This window comes from Tachyglossus aculeatus, chromosome 5 (assembly GCF_015852505.1).
Source record: "Tachyglossus aculeatus isolate mTacAcu1 chromosome 5, mTacAcu1.pri, whole genome shotgun sequence".
Taxonomy (NCBI): Eukaryota; Metazoa; Chordata; class Mammalia; order Monotremata; family Tachyglossidae; genus Tachyglossus; species Tachyglossus aculeatus.
Window position 1 is genome coordinate 27,963,248 of NC_052070.1, and position 15,183 is coordinate 27,978,430.

The following is a 15,183-nucleotide window of genomic DNA, read 5'->3' on the forward strand; positions in this document are numbered from 1 at the left end:
CCCAAGCCCATGCTTTATCTACTAGGGCATGCTGTCTCTTCTCAGGGTCTCGTGACGGCTTGGTGTCTCTTTCTGTGTCCCAGCCTGCATGTTCATTCATTCAATGGCATTTATTGAGTGCTAACTGTGTGCAGGGCACTGAACTAAGTGCTTGGGAGAATACAATACAACAATAACAGACACATTTCCTGCCCACAGTGAGTTGCAGGGGTTCACCTAGGCCACTTAAACTTACTACTGCAGGCGGGTAGGGAGACCAAACCCTCGGTGAAAATTGTCTTTGGCAGCCTCAATGCCAAAACGTAAAGCAAACTGCTGTCTCCGACTCTACTGTCCTTAGGTCTGGATGGCCCAGGAAATTAATCAATTCATCCATGGTTTTTGTTGAGTGCTTACTGTGTTCAGAGCACTGTACTAAGCCTTTGGGAAAATACCATACTCTAGGGTTAGTAAACACAATCCCTGCCTACAATGGGTTTACAGTCTAGTGAGAGAGAAAGGCAGAAAGTTCAGTCCTCTTGTGAACTAGGGCAAATGGAGATGAAGAGGTAGGAGGAATATCATGCCAGTTTAGCTGGAAGAAGGAGGAGGAGGAGACACAGTATTGAACTATTCTTTTTTTTTTTATGGTATTTGTTAAGCACTTACTTTGTGCCAGGCACTATTCTAAGTGTTGGGATAGATACAAGGTCATCAGGTTGGACACAGTCCATGTTCCACATAGGGCTTATAGTCCTAATCGCCATTTTACAGATGTGGTAACTGAGGCACAGAGAAGTTAAGTGATTTGCCCAAGGTCACACAGCAGGCAAGTGGCAGAGCCGGAATTAGAACCTAGATCCTTCTGACTCTCAGACCAGTGCTCTATCCACTAGGCTCTGCTGCTTTCCAAGATCAGCTCTATTATTCTGTTATGAGGCCAAATTGGCTACCTTAAAAAAATCAGTGTTTTACAAACAGCAGCTCCCCTGGAATGCTCATATAGTATGTTTATTCAGGGCCATATCTATACTCAAACCTAAGGATTAGATAAAGAGAAGAATACAAGGAATAATCAAATCACCAAATAAGAGCAGATATACCAAACGAGTGGGTCTTTCATAGAGAATCAGTGAAGAGCAGAGCTCCTGACAGTCTCCCACCATGGAAAAGATGAGGTTAACAAACAAGACCTTGTGTGGAGCAGGCAAGGAAGAAAAATGGTCAGTAGTGGAAACTGACCAAATATTTCAAACAAAGGAAGGTTCTCAGTCAAACATATAATGAAGTGCAAATCTTTAGAAATTTGACAACTGTGACGGTCAGGGTTAAGGACTAGCAAAAATGATCAACGATTATTGCTTATTTTATTTAATCTTGACTAGAAGGGTATTTTCCTATCAATCAATCAGTAGTGCTTACTGAGCACTTACCATAGCCAGAGGGCTGTTCTAAGTGCTTCGGAGAGTACAGTACAACTGAATTGGTAGACACACTCCCTGCCCACAATGAGCTTACAGTCTAAAGCAGGAGATGGACATTAATATAAATAACTTATAATATTTAATTTCTAGATATCTTCCCAGCCAACATTTAATACCAGTTATTACTTCCAGACTGTATGAATGGGTGAAGTTGCCAACTTGTACTTCCCAAGCACTTAGTATAGTACTCTGCACACAGTAAGCGCTCAATAAATACGATTGAATGGATGAATGAATGACGTGTATGACATTTTGGAAAATGTGAGCTAAGAGTTCACAGCTGATTTCTTAAAGCTCCCTGTGCAGAAGAACACCTGAAAGTTAAGAATGATTTTTAAGTTCAATTTTTTCCCTTGAAACAACTAGAGAGAATTGATTGTATAATTTTCTGTTAGATTCTTAGACTAAGGTAAATGTTGCTTACGGTAAAATGATAATAAAAGGCATGACAAATTTCCCAAGGCACTAGTGACACTCTCCTCTCCATTTGCTCTAGCAACAAAAATGACTAACCCTGCGAATGGGCCTTAAAAATTTAGCATCTAGATGTAACAGCATGTCAATAAAACTCAGTAAACCACATCAGACAGGATTAGAAATCTCCAAATCCAAGTTTCACATCTGGTGTCTCTATTGTTGTGAATGACATTTGTATTTTATCAGCATGTGCAGCTGAGAAAAGCCCTTGGAAAAACAAATATTGTAAATGATGAGCTGGAATCACTGAGAGGCAGCAGGCTTTAAGGAGGATGGGGTAAAGCACAACTCTGACACTAGATCAATAGCAGATTTATTTCTCTATCTCCCATCTCTGAACATCCTTTGGTTTCCTTATGGTGAGCTCATAAATAGGCTCTTGGAGTATAACCTAAAGGTTAAACAAAGGCATCCAAACCTAATCAAGCATAAAGATCTAGATGACTACTTCTAGCAAGGAATAAGAAATTGTAATCAAAGTAGATTATAGATATTTGAATAACTTCTTATAAAATGAACAGTAATAATAATAGTAATAAAGGTATTTAATAATAATAATTATGGTATTTGTTAAGCACTTACTGTGTGTCAGGTACTGCACAAAGTGCTGGGGTAGACACAAGGTAATTGGGTTGTACACAGTCCCTGTCCCACATAAGGCTTACAGTCTGAATCCCCATTTTCCAGATGAGGTAACTGAGACCCAGAGAAGAAGTGACTTACCCAAGGTCACACAGCAGACAAGTGGCAAAGCCAGGTTTAGAAACCAGGTCCTTCTGATTCCCAGGCCCACGCTCTATCCACTAAGCCTTGCTCTTCTCGCTAAGCCACGCTGCTTTGTTAAATGTATTTGGTAAATGCTGTATTTGTTCAATTCCGTATTTGTTAAATGCTCATTATGTGACAAACATTGTTGTATGTTCTGCAGTAGATAGGAGATGTTCAATCAATCAATAAATGGTATTTATTGAGAGCTTACTGTCTGCAGAACATTGTATTAAGCTCTTTGGAAAGCACAATGGCACAGAATCAGTAGGCACAATCCTAGCTCCTAAAGAGTTTACAGTCTACAGGGGGAGGCAAACATTAATCTAGATTAGGGATTGTTTCAAGATTAGGCATAGGAAAAATAGTACAGGAAGATTTACACATGTACTGTGGGGCTGGGGTGAATATCAATGTGTTTAAGGGCTACACAGCCAAGGGCATAGTCAATGCAGAGGGGAGGGTGGGGAGAGGCCATCAAGGGCTTAGTCTGGGAAAACCTCTTTGGGGAGATCTTATTTTAGAAGGGTTTTGAAGGTGGTGAGTGTGGTGGACTCTCAGATATGAAGTGGGAAGGAGCTCCAGAACCACGGGAGAACTTGGATAAAGGGTGAGGCAGTGGGATAGCTGAGGGAGAGAAAGCAGAAAGTAGCCGATGCTTGATAAAAGGAGTGCTCAGTTTGAGTTGTAACAGGAGATAAGGGAGGTTAAGGTGGAGGGAGAGAGCTGATGGTAAGAAGTTTCTGCTTGTTGAAGAAATGGATGGGCAACTGTTGGAGGTTTTTTGAGGAGTGGGGAGACATGGATGTAACTTTTTTTTTCCCCAGAAATGTGATTTGGACAGCAGAGTGAAGTATGGATAGGAGAGACAAGAGATAGGAGGCAGGGTCATCAGCTAGGAGGTTGATGCAGTAGTCAAGGATGGGAAATGAGTGCTTGGATTAACATGGTAGCAATTTGGATGGAGAGGAAAAAGTAGAATCTAGAGACGTTGTGAAGATAGAACCAACAGAAGTTGGTGACAGACTGAATGTGCAGGTTGAATGAGACAGATGAGTCAAAGCTGATGCCACTGTGATGGGCTTCTGAGACAGGGAGAATGGTGGTGCTGCCTACAGTAATAGGAAGGTTGGGGGAGGACAGAATTTGGGTGGGAGGAAGAAGAGTCCGGATCGGAGCAGAAAAAGTCCCTGTCCAGAATTGGGTCTAGAATCTTAGGAGGGAGAACAGATGTTTAATCCCAGTTTTTCAGATGAGGAAACTGACTCAAACAAAAATTCATTGACTTGCCAAAGGACACACAGCAGGCAAGTGGCTAAAACATATTTTGTTCATCATTTTCATCTGGTGATTGAATTTAAGTGGAGCAACATTAGTGTGATATGTACAAAAGGGGAGGATTGAGAGTAATATTCTGTGTTGACTGAGAGGAAAGTGGAGTAGCATTCGGCAGTGGTATTGCCATTCTGTCCCACTGAATTGGGAATAGCTAAGGTTGACAGCATAGACAGCATTTTAAGTAGTTCTTGAAAATATAGTTGGTTAAGACCTATTTTAAGTGAAAAGCATGTCCAACTTGGAAAGAAAGTAATGTTCTGAAATTTCCCAACTACGCAGCCAAAGAATTTAAATTCAAAATCTGTGTAATAATTAGCTGGTCCTACACAAATCTGAAATCAAAAATATTGAAATGTGTTCAATATTGTATATGCTTTTACTACTCAGTTGTGCACAGATGACTGGAACAAAGTGTGCTATAATGATATTTGATTTTCTCTTATGGTTTGTTCAGTTGAAAGGCAAATAGTTTAATATTAGTTAATCCAATCAACTATTTCCAGATTAATGATGTTGGTAAACCAGTTTTGGTCTACATTGGGGCAGTTCATTTAACCTGGCATTTGAATGAAACACAGAGGTGGTCATTGAAAATGAGTAGAAATTTTAAAAACGAGCATTTCTCGAAACATGGAGAACTGATTAAAAATAAATGGCTTATTAAGTTGTTTATCATACTGAGCATTTTATGAAGCACTTATGCAAGTTCAATCCGATTGAGTGGGTAGACACAAACCCTTCCCACAAGGAGTTTTCAGCCTAGAGGGGGAGGCAGATATTTAAAAAAATTACAGAAGAAATGTTGGTGTGCAAGTATATGTACATAACATGCTGTGGGGCTGCAGATGGGATGAATATCAAGTGCTTAGGGGGAACAGAGAAGTCATGTGTCATGCGTTTTCATGTATAAGTTATTATTCAAATATATAGAGCTAGCTAGCTAGCTAGCTATGGCAGTCAGCCCAGTGCCCTCTGAGCTGAAATCGTGTCAGATATTTCCTCTCCTCAATCCCTGAACCCTGTTCCCATTGATCTTTTCAGGTTAGCTAATCAATCAATTAATCAATGGAATTGACAACTGAAATGATCCCTGCCCTCAAGGATTTTATAGTCTCTTCCAGTTTAACTTGAGCAAGGAGGAAGAGGTGGAGGAGTAGGGCCCACTGCCTAGGCAATGGTGTCTTACAGAGAACTGGGAGGATCCATTACACAACTTCCACTCTACTACACTGCACTAAAAAGTACGCTGGGGGAAATTGAAAAAATGAGCAAGTTGCCGGACTCGAGCTCTTAGTATGTGCAGAGCACTGTACTAAGCACTTGGGAAAAAAACAATACAATAGAATTGGGAGACACGTTACCTGCTCGTAATGAATTTGCAGTCTACAGGGGGAGATGGGCATTAAAATAAACATCTCTAAAATCCACCCTTTCCTCTCCATCTAAAGTGCTACCCTGTTAATACAATCCCTTATCCTATCCCACTTAGATTACTGCACCAGCCTCCTTGCTGACCTCCCAGCCTCCTGTCTCTCCAGTTTAAACTTTACTCTGTTACATGGATCATTATTCTACAAAAACATTCAGGACATGTCACCCCTCTCCTCAAAAAACCCCGTGTTTGCCCATGTACCTCCTTATAATAATAATGGCATTTTTAAGCACTTATTATGTGCAAAGCACTGTTCTAAGTGCTGAGGAAGATACAAGGTGATCAGGTTGTCCCACGTGGGGCTCACAGTCTTAATCCCCACTTTACAGATGAGGTAACCAAGGCACAGAGAAGTTAAGTGACTTGCCCAAAGTCACACAGCTGGCAAGTGGCGGAGCTGGGATTAGAACCCATGACTTCTGACTCCCAAGCCCGGGCTCTTTCCACTGAGCCACACCACTTCCCAAATGAAAACTCTTCACCACTGGTTTTAAAGCACTCCACCACCTTGCCCCCTCCTACTTCAACTCACTTCTCTCCTTCTGCAACCCAGCCCTTACACTTCACTCCTTTAGTGCTAACCTTCTCACTTTGCTTCACCTGTCTCTTCCAAAAGGCCTTCCCAGACTAAGCCCCACTTTTCCTCATCTCCCACTCCCTTCTGCATCACCCTGACTTGCTTCCTTCCCCCCACAGTCCCAGTAATAATAATGGTGATGGCATTTGTTAAGCACTTTCTATGTGCAAAGCACTGTTCTAAGCACTGGGAGGATACAAGGTGATCAGATTGTCCTACGTGGGGCTTACAGTCTTAATCTCCATTTTACAGATGAGGAAACTGAGGCACAGAGAAGTTAAGTGACTTGCCCAAAGTCACGCAGTTGACAATTGGTGGAGCTGGGATTTGAACCTCTGACTCCAAAGCCCGTGCTCTTTCCACTGAGCCACGCTGCTTATGTACATATCTGTAATTTTTTTTATTTATTTGTACTGATGTCTGTCTCCCCGCCTCTAGACTGTAAGCTCATTATGGGTAGGGAATATGACTGTTTATTTTTGTAATGTACTCTCCGAAGCGCTTAGTACAGTGCTCTGCATACAGTAAGTGCTCTATAAAAATGAATGAATGAATGAAATAACATAATGTAGAATTTAAAGATATGTACATAAGTGCTCCTGGGCTGGGGTGGGGTGTAATATGAAATGTCCAAGGTGTAGTCTCATTGTGGGCAGGAAATGTGTCTGTTCTACGATTACATGGCACTCTCCCAAGCACTTAGTTCAGAGCTCTTCACATGGTAAGCACCCAATAAATACTACTGACTAAGATCGCAGATCCAAGGGCAGGAGCTGAAATGGGGAAAATTTTCCACCTGATTTATCTCCTGTGATTTGTTCATTCATTCAATAGCATTTATTGAGCGCTGTGTGCAGAGCACTGTATTATGCGCTTGGAAAGTACAAGTTGGCAACACGTAGAGACTGCATCAGCAGTGATGCATCACTGCATCAGCCTTCTCTCTGATCTCCCATCCTTGTGTCTCTCTCCACTTCAATCCATACTTCATGCTGCTGCCCGGATTATCTTTGTCCAGAAACGCTCTGGTCATATTACTCCCCTCCTCAAAAATCTCCAGTGGCTACCAATCAATCTGCGCATCAGGCAGAAACTCCTCACCCTGGGCTTCAAGGCTCTCCATCACCTCGCCCCCTCCTACCTCACCTCCCTTCTCTCCTTCTCCAGCCCAGCCCGCACCCTCCGCCGCTAATCTCCTCACCGTACCTCGTTCTCGCCTGTTCCGACATCGACCCCCGGCCCACGTCCTCCCCCAGGCCTGGAATGCCCTCCCTCTGCCCATCCGCCAAGCTAGCTCACTTCCTCCCTTCAAGGCCCTACTGAGAGCTCACCTCCTCCAAGAGGCCTTCCCAGACTGAGCCCCTTCCTCCCTCTCCCCCTCGTCCCCCTCTCCATCCCCCCATCTTACCGCCTTCCCTTCCCCACAGCACCTGCATATATGTATATATGTTTGTACATATTTATTACTCCATCTATTTATTTATTTATTTATTTTACTTGCACATATCTATTCATTTTATTTTGTTAGTACGTTTGGTTTTGTTCTCTGTCTCCCCCTTTTAGACTGTGAGCCCACTGTTGGGTAGGGACTGTCTCTATATGTTGCCAATTTGTACTTCCCAAGTGCTTAGTACAGTGCTCTGCACATAGTAAGCGCTCAATACAATTGATGATGATGATAATGAGAAGGTTCCCTACCCAACAACAGGCTCACAGTCTAGAAGAAGAAGGTTCAAGAGGAAACCTGAAATCCACTGGTCAGCACAAGGAGACATGAGATTTTGACTGTGATTGCCCTTTGGAGGGGGCCTCCAAACTGGCTTGGGGCTGGCTCTAATTCCTGCTCCATCTGGGGTGGTGGGGGGGGAAGTGGGGGCGGTGAAGGGGCTTACTGTTCTTTTCAGTACACCCCACTGAGCACCAACCTGGCTCTTCGGCAGGGGAACAAGTTGGTCTTCCAGCTGGCAGGGAAGAGGCAGGTGGGGCTCTCAAAGATGCCAACACTCTCCAACCCCATTCTAGTATGTGGCAGATTCAAGCAACGTCAGGACTGTTTTACTGGAAAAATACATTTGTGAAAAATGTTTGGTCCTATGCAGATATGGACATTCTGTGGAAAAGCAAAGAGAACTTATATTAAAGACCTCTCTTAGGGGAACAGTTGTAGACCACGGAATAACCTTGTTCTCCCTGTATTGATGGGGGCCTGTCTCTGTGGCTCGCTCTCTATTTCTCTCTCTCTGGAAATGTTCTCTCTCTCTATTTCTTGCTCTTCCTCCATTACTTTCCTTCTCTTATGGGTGGTTTGTTCTGTCATTGATCTTTCCATATGTGGGCTGGCTGGGTTTGAAGAACGTACATTTATTTTTAGCGGAACAATAAGCAGATTGACTAGCTTCAGTGTATGCTCTATTATCTTTTTAATTGGCAACAATTACAAGAACAGTAGTTGCCTCATGCTTTAAAAAAAATGGAAAAACCAGCAGTTCTCTAAATTGTTCCAAGTAAAATGATTACTTGCATGAGTGACAAACTGTTAATCCTAAATATATTTAATTGAGGAAATTAATAAAGAAAAAAATCTATATTTCTAAAACATGCCAGCACATAAAGCACCTCAATGCTTTCCAACCCATTTTTTTTATTTTAAATTAAAAATACAAAGAGAAGTTCATGCCATCTGGACTGACCTTGATGCATCCAGAGTTGATGCTCTGCTGCTCAAGACAACATCTCTCTGCTATACTCTGACACCCACCCTAGGCTTAGTGAAACCCAACCCTTTATGGAATAGTAGTAATAGTATCAATCAATCAATCAGTTTTAATTATAAATTATAAATCGCTTACTATGAGCAACTGAAAGCCAAAAGAATACTATGACCTACTGAAAGCTCACCTCCTCCAGGAGGCCTTCCCAGACTAAGCCCCCCTTTTCCTCTGCTCCCCCTCTCAATTGCCCGACTTGTTCCTTTTGCTGCACCCCCCTCCCTGCCCCACAGTACCTGTGCACATGTACATATTTATAATTATAATTCTATTTATTTTTATTAATGATGTGTATATATCTATAATTCTTTTTATTTATAACGATGCTACTAATGCCTGTTTACTTGTTTGATGTCTTTCTCCTCCTTTCTAGACTGTGAGTCATTGTGGGCAGGGATTGTCTCTTGTTGTTGCTGAATTGTACTTCTCAAGAATTTAGTACAATGCTCTGCATACAGTAAGTGCTCAACAAATACGATGGAATGAATTGAATGAATGAATGAGCAGAGCACTGTTCTATGTGTTTGGGAAAATACAATACAGCAGACACGTTTCCTGCCCACAACGAGCTTACAGTCTGAAGTACTAATATAAGAATTAATGAGTAATTGAAATATATACTTTAAATATATGTACATAATTGCTGTGAGGTTGTGGGGGGAATATCAAGCGTCCAAAGGTCACACATTGAGATGCATAGACAATGCAGAAGGGAGAGAGTGCTGGAGGAAAAGGGCTTAATCAGGGAAGACCTCTTGGAGGAGATATGACCTGAGTGATGCTTTGAAGGTGGAGAGAGTGGTGGCCTAGAGTATATGGAGGGGGAGGGAATTCCATGCTAGGGAGAAGATATGGGAAAGGGGTCATCAGCAAGATTAGTGAGACTGGGGCCCAGGGACTTAGCTGGAGCTAGAGGAGTGGTGTGTTAAAGGTGGGTTGTAGTAGGAGATTCATTCAGTTGTATTTACTGAGCACTTACTGTGTGCAAAGCATTGTACTAAGCACTTATTTTTGAGGTGAGGTAGTAGTAGTAACAGCAGCATTTATTGAGCACTCATTTGGTATGGTACAATGTATATCTAGTACATTAGATGATCCCTATCCTCAAAGAGTTGGCAATCTAGACATTGTAATTACAGCCGGCAGAAGAAACCGAGCATAAGGATGTAATCCTAAATACTGCAGGGTGGAGTGAAGTAAAGTGTGGAGTAAAGTGCTCAGGGGTTGTGGACACAAATGTAGAGGTGATGCAGGAGAGAGAGCGGACTTAATAAAGTGCATATACCCAATGGGCATGCAAGAAATACTTCACTACAATTAGTGGTGAACATGTAAGCCAGTCTCTAGCAAAACAGAATCACTGAGGATTATCCCACATGACAGTGCTTGGAGATCTCCTTAGGCATGACACCACACTGGGGAGCCTTCCTTGGTTTTGTGATTTTGTAGAATTGTCTTTCCAAAACGTTTAGCGAGAGTGTGGAGTATATCACTTCATGCCATATGAAGCCATAGTGATCTATCAGTCAATCTGTGGTATTTATTAAGTACTTACTGTGTGTCAAGACTACACAACTAGCAAGTACACTGAAGATACAGAGAGGGACTTGGGGAAAAGAGGGCTTAATCTGGGAAGGCCTCTTGGAGGACATGTGATCTTAATAAGGCTTTGAAAGTGGGGAGGGGATGATCTACTGTGGGGAGGGGAAGGACAAAAAAGGAGGTGCAGGCCAGAGAGGGGATGTGAGATAGGGCTCGGTGGCATGATAGACAGGATCAAGATGGGAAAGCAATTTTTCTTCAAAGCAATTAGTTATTTGCCTATGCTTCCAGACAAATTTCAGAGTCCTAAACCTAACATTGTTGGCTTGCAACCAATAACCACAGGTCATTTTTCTAAGAGGAGCCCATTCTCCAGAAGAAAGTTTGCCCAAATACTCTGTCCATGAACTGCTTCCTTTCGGGTTATGACTGAATTTAGCCTGTTCATGAGTAACTCTGCCTTTCTTCTTTATAAATAGCTGTTTTTAGCCATTTCTGGAATTGCCTATAAAGTCCATGCTATGCTGATTACTATATTTACATTATATGGCATCGCAATCCTTAGGAATGATCTGGGCACACAATGATGAATCAACCAATTGCATTAATTGAGAGCTTACTGTATGCAGAGCACTATACTAAGCAATATAACAGAGTTGGTAGACACATTCCCTGCTCATAATAAGCTCACCATCACAATCACTGTCATCTTCTAGACTGTGAGCCCATTGTTGGGTAGGGACTGTCTCCATATGTTGCCAACTTGTACTTCCCAAGCGCGTAGTACAGTGCTCTGCACACAGTAAGCGCTCAATAAATACGATTGATTGATTGATCCTTGTTATATCTGTCAAGCACTATGTGCCAAGCACCCTGCTCAGTGCTGGGGTATCTACTGTCCACAGCCTACGTGGAGTGCTCTGTCTAAGGGAATAGAGAAGAGATATTTAATCAACTATTTAACAGAAGAGGAAACAGACCCCAAAGAAGTGAAGTGATTTACCCAAAATCAGACAGCAGCAAAGTGGCAGAGGCAAGATGAGAACCAAGGCCTCATGACCAAGACCGGGCACTATTCACTATGCCATGCTGCTTCTCATCCCCTGCCCACCCATTTTTTTATGACATTTATTATGTGCTTACTATGTGTCAGGCACTGTTCTAAGCACTGGGGTAGCATCAATGTAATCAGGCTGAACACAGTTCTTGTTTCACACATGGGGCTCGCAGTTTAAGCGGGAGGGAGAACAGGTATTTAATCCCCATTGTACACTTGCGAAAACTGAAGCATGGAGGAGTTGAGTGACTTCCCTATGGTCACACAGCAGGCGCGTGACAGAGCTGGGATTAGAACCCGGGTCCTCTGACTCCCAGGCATGTGGTCTTTCCACCAATATGTTTGGCAAACATATTCCTATATTCAGTATATTCATTATGTATATTGAGGATAGCTAGTAATTCAATACAATTAGACACTGAACTAATGTTGTGGCCAACAGAGTATTTTGAAGGTAAATGATGGAGGGGAGAATGAATCAATAAATTTAATTTGTTACGGAATAAGGATTTTTAATATTAGCCCTATATTCCTTTAAATGCTTGTTTAATTTGAAATATGAAGGGTTTTCCAGTTTATTGGACCAAAATTGAATGAAATGAACAGACATCTTGATAAATGAGACCACTTATCCTTGAAATTGTTTTATACCCACATTCATTTTCTCTTCAGTGTATGTTACTTTTAAAGTGATCTTTATGATGATGTTGTATTAAGCATACCTCCAATTCTACATGGTTATCAAATCTAATTACATTTATTTTACAATAATTCCTAGTACTCCACTTGGTCTGAATAATTTGACTGTCAGAGAGAGAGAGAGAGAGAGAGAGAGAGAGAGAGAGAGAGAGAGAGAGAGAGAGAGAGAGACTGATTTTGTATATGTGTTTGGGATTAAAAAAACAACCAGTTTTGTGGATGTGTCATTAAAACAAAACGGTGCAGGTGACCTATTTTCTAAGGTGGTAATGTGTAGTTTTTCAGCTAGGAAACGTTTTTTGCAATTTTATATCAAAGATAAAAAATCCCTATTGTGAAGCCATCTCTAATGTTACAGATTGTTTCTGGGAATTAGGAGTTTGGCAGGGGCAGTTAGCTCATCTTTTTGTTAAATAAAAAAAAAATCTTTATTTTATCTTGACTTTAGAGAGCTAATAAAGCATTTTATTTGTCTTATTGTGCTTATGTTGGGATGCTTATGCTGAGATCGTTCTACTGTGTTTTTAGTTCGCAAAACATCCTGATTCCCATGTTTTTACACCGATTCCAAAGAACTAAGTGATGTAAAGCAGACTTCAAAGACTGAAAATCTTAATGCCTGAAAATGTTCAGCTTTAAAATTGTAAATAAGCATGGTATGCAAAGAAAGAAAAGGTCCAGGAAAAAAAAAAAATCACACCAAGAGCCCTTTTGAAATTACTTCTCCTCTAAGAGGCCTTCTCTGATCAACTTTTATTACTCCACCTCCTTGATTGATCCTACCTCACCTCACCAATCTCTACTGCAGCCGAGCTTACTCACTGTGCCCTGATCTCACCTAACTCACATTCGACCCCTTTCCCACATCCTCCCATTAGCCTGGAATTCCCTCCCTCTCCATTTATTCCAGACCACAACTCTCTCTCCACCTTCAAAGCATTATCAAGGTCACATCTCCTCAAGAAGCCTGCCCAGATTAAGCTCTTTTTTCCCCGGCTGGCTCTCCCTTCTGCGTCATCTATGCACTTGGATCTATGATCTCTGGTTATTTGGTATTCACCCCACCCCCAATCCCACAACACTTACGTACATATCTTGAAATTATACATTACTCATTTATTCATATTAACATCTGCCTCCCCCTCTGGACTGTAAGCTCATTATGGGAAGGGTACATGTCTGCTAATTTTGTTGTATTTTACTGTCCCAAAATCTTAGTACAATGCTCTATACTTAGTAAACGCTGAATAAATACCACTGTTTGATTAATTACTTAGACTGTGAGCCCCATGAGGGACAGGTCTGCATCCAACCTGAAGACATTGTACATATCCAAACTCTTAGTATAGTGCTTGGTGCAGAGTAAACACTAGACACATACCACAGTTATCATTCTATTTTTAAATTTTGTTACAAACTCCTAGCTATAAATTGTTTCACTGTCTGCCTCCCCTGCTAGACTGTAATCTCCTCAAGATCACAGATTATGTCTCCTAACCCTGTCATACTCTCCCTAGTGCTCAGTATAGTAGCCAGCACTTGGGAGAGTACAGTACAACAGAAGTGGTAGACACATTCCTCCTCAAGAAACACGATTAATTAATCAATCAGCTTCTCTGTGCCTCAGTTACTTCATCTGCTAAATGAGGGTTAAGACTGTGAGCCCCATGTGGGACATGAACTGTGTCCAGCCTGATTAGATTGGATCTATCCCAGTGCTTAGCACGTTCTAAGCACTTAAATACCATAAAAAAGAGAGAATTTCAGCATGAAGGGCCCTCCAGACCTAATGTCTTCCCCTCATCCTTCAGAAGCCAATCACATCCGCACATGTATTTTGTCCCCTTGGGGAAGGTGGGTAATGGGTGAGAGAGAAGACAGAGGAGCCAGAGACTGTTTCTCCACGCAGGGTTTTAGCATGGTGCTGCCCTCCTGCAGTAAATTCCCAGGAGCTGGGGTGAGAGACTCAATGTAAGAGAAAGCACTTTATTATCTTGCAATAAAAATGACGTTATTGCTTCACAGTTGGCTTGTGGCAGATGTGGTTTCAAACACCATTTTCCATTAACTCAACATTTCGGCACCTCAAGCCAGAGTTGCACTTTAAATTCCTTTCTGGACATCTAGGAACAGCAAAATGAAAACCATTTAGCTAAGGGCAGTGCATTCTACTGGTTCTTTACTGTCTCTCAGGGCAGAGCAAATGCCAATCTATTACATGGATCCCCCAGCAGCTGCAGGGCTACGATATCGGAAAAACAAGCCCCAGTTAATTGCAACGGAGGAAGAAAGTAGAATAGGGTAAGCCTAGTAGAAAGGGCATGAGCCTGGGAGTCTAAACACTGGGATTCTAATTCCTCCTCTGCTACTTGTGTGCTTTGTGACCTTGAATGAGTCACAGAGCTTCCCAGTGACTCAGTTTCCTCTTTGTATAATGGGGATTAAATACCTATTACACCTTTGCTTTAGAATGTGAGCCTCATATGGAACAGGGATTGATTTTGACCTGGTTATCTTATATCTACATCAGTGCTTAGGGCAATGTTTGGCACACAGTAAGTACTTAATGGATGCTTCTATCGTTTATTATCACTTAATGGGTACCACGCTTGTATTATTATTATTATTATTATTAGCAATAAAGCAGAACTCTATTTTCCCATTCAAACCCTGCCTTTCCCCATCACTATAGACAGCCTCATCATCCTCCCTGTCTCTCAAGTCCATAACCTTGATGTTACCCTTAACTCATCTCTCTCATTCAACCCACATATTAAATCTGTCACCAAATCATGTTGGTTCAATCTTCATGATATTGCTAAAATCCACCCTTTCTTCTTCATCTAAACGGCTACCACCTTAATCCAAGCACACAACCTATCTCTCTTTGATTACTGTATCAGCCTCCTTGAAGATCTTAAAATGATAATAATTATTATTATAAAAGTTGTATTTGTTAGGAACTCTCTGAGTGCCAGATACTGTACTAAGTGCTGGGGGTGGGGAGGGAATACAAGCAAATCAGGTTAAACACAGTCCCTGTCCCACGTGGAGCTCACAGTCTC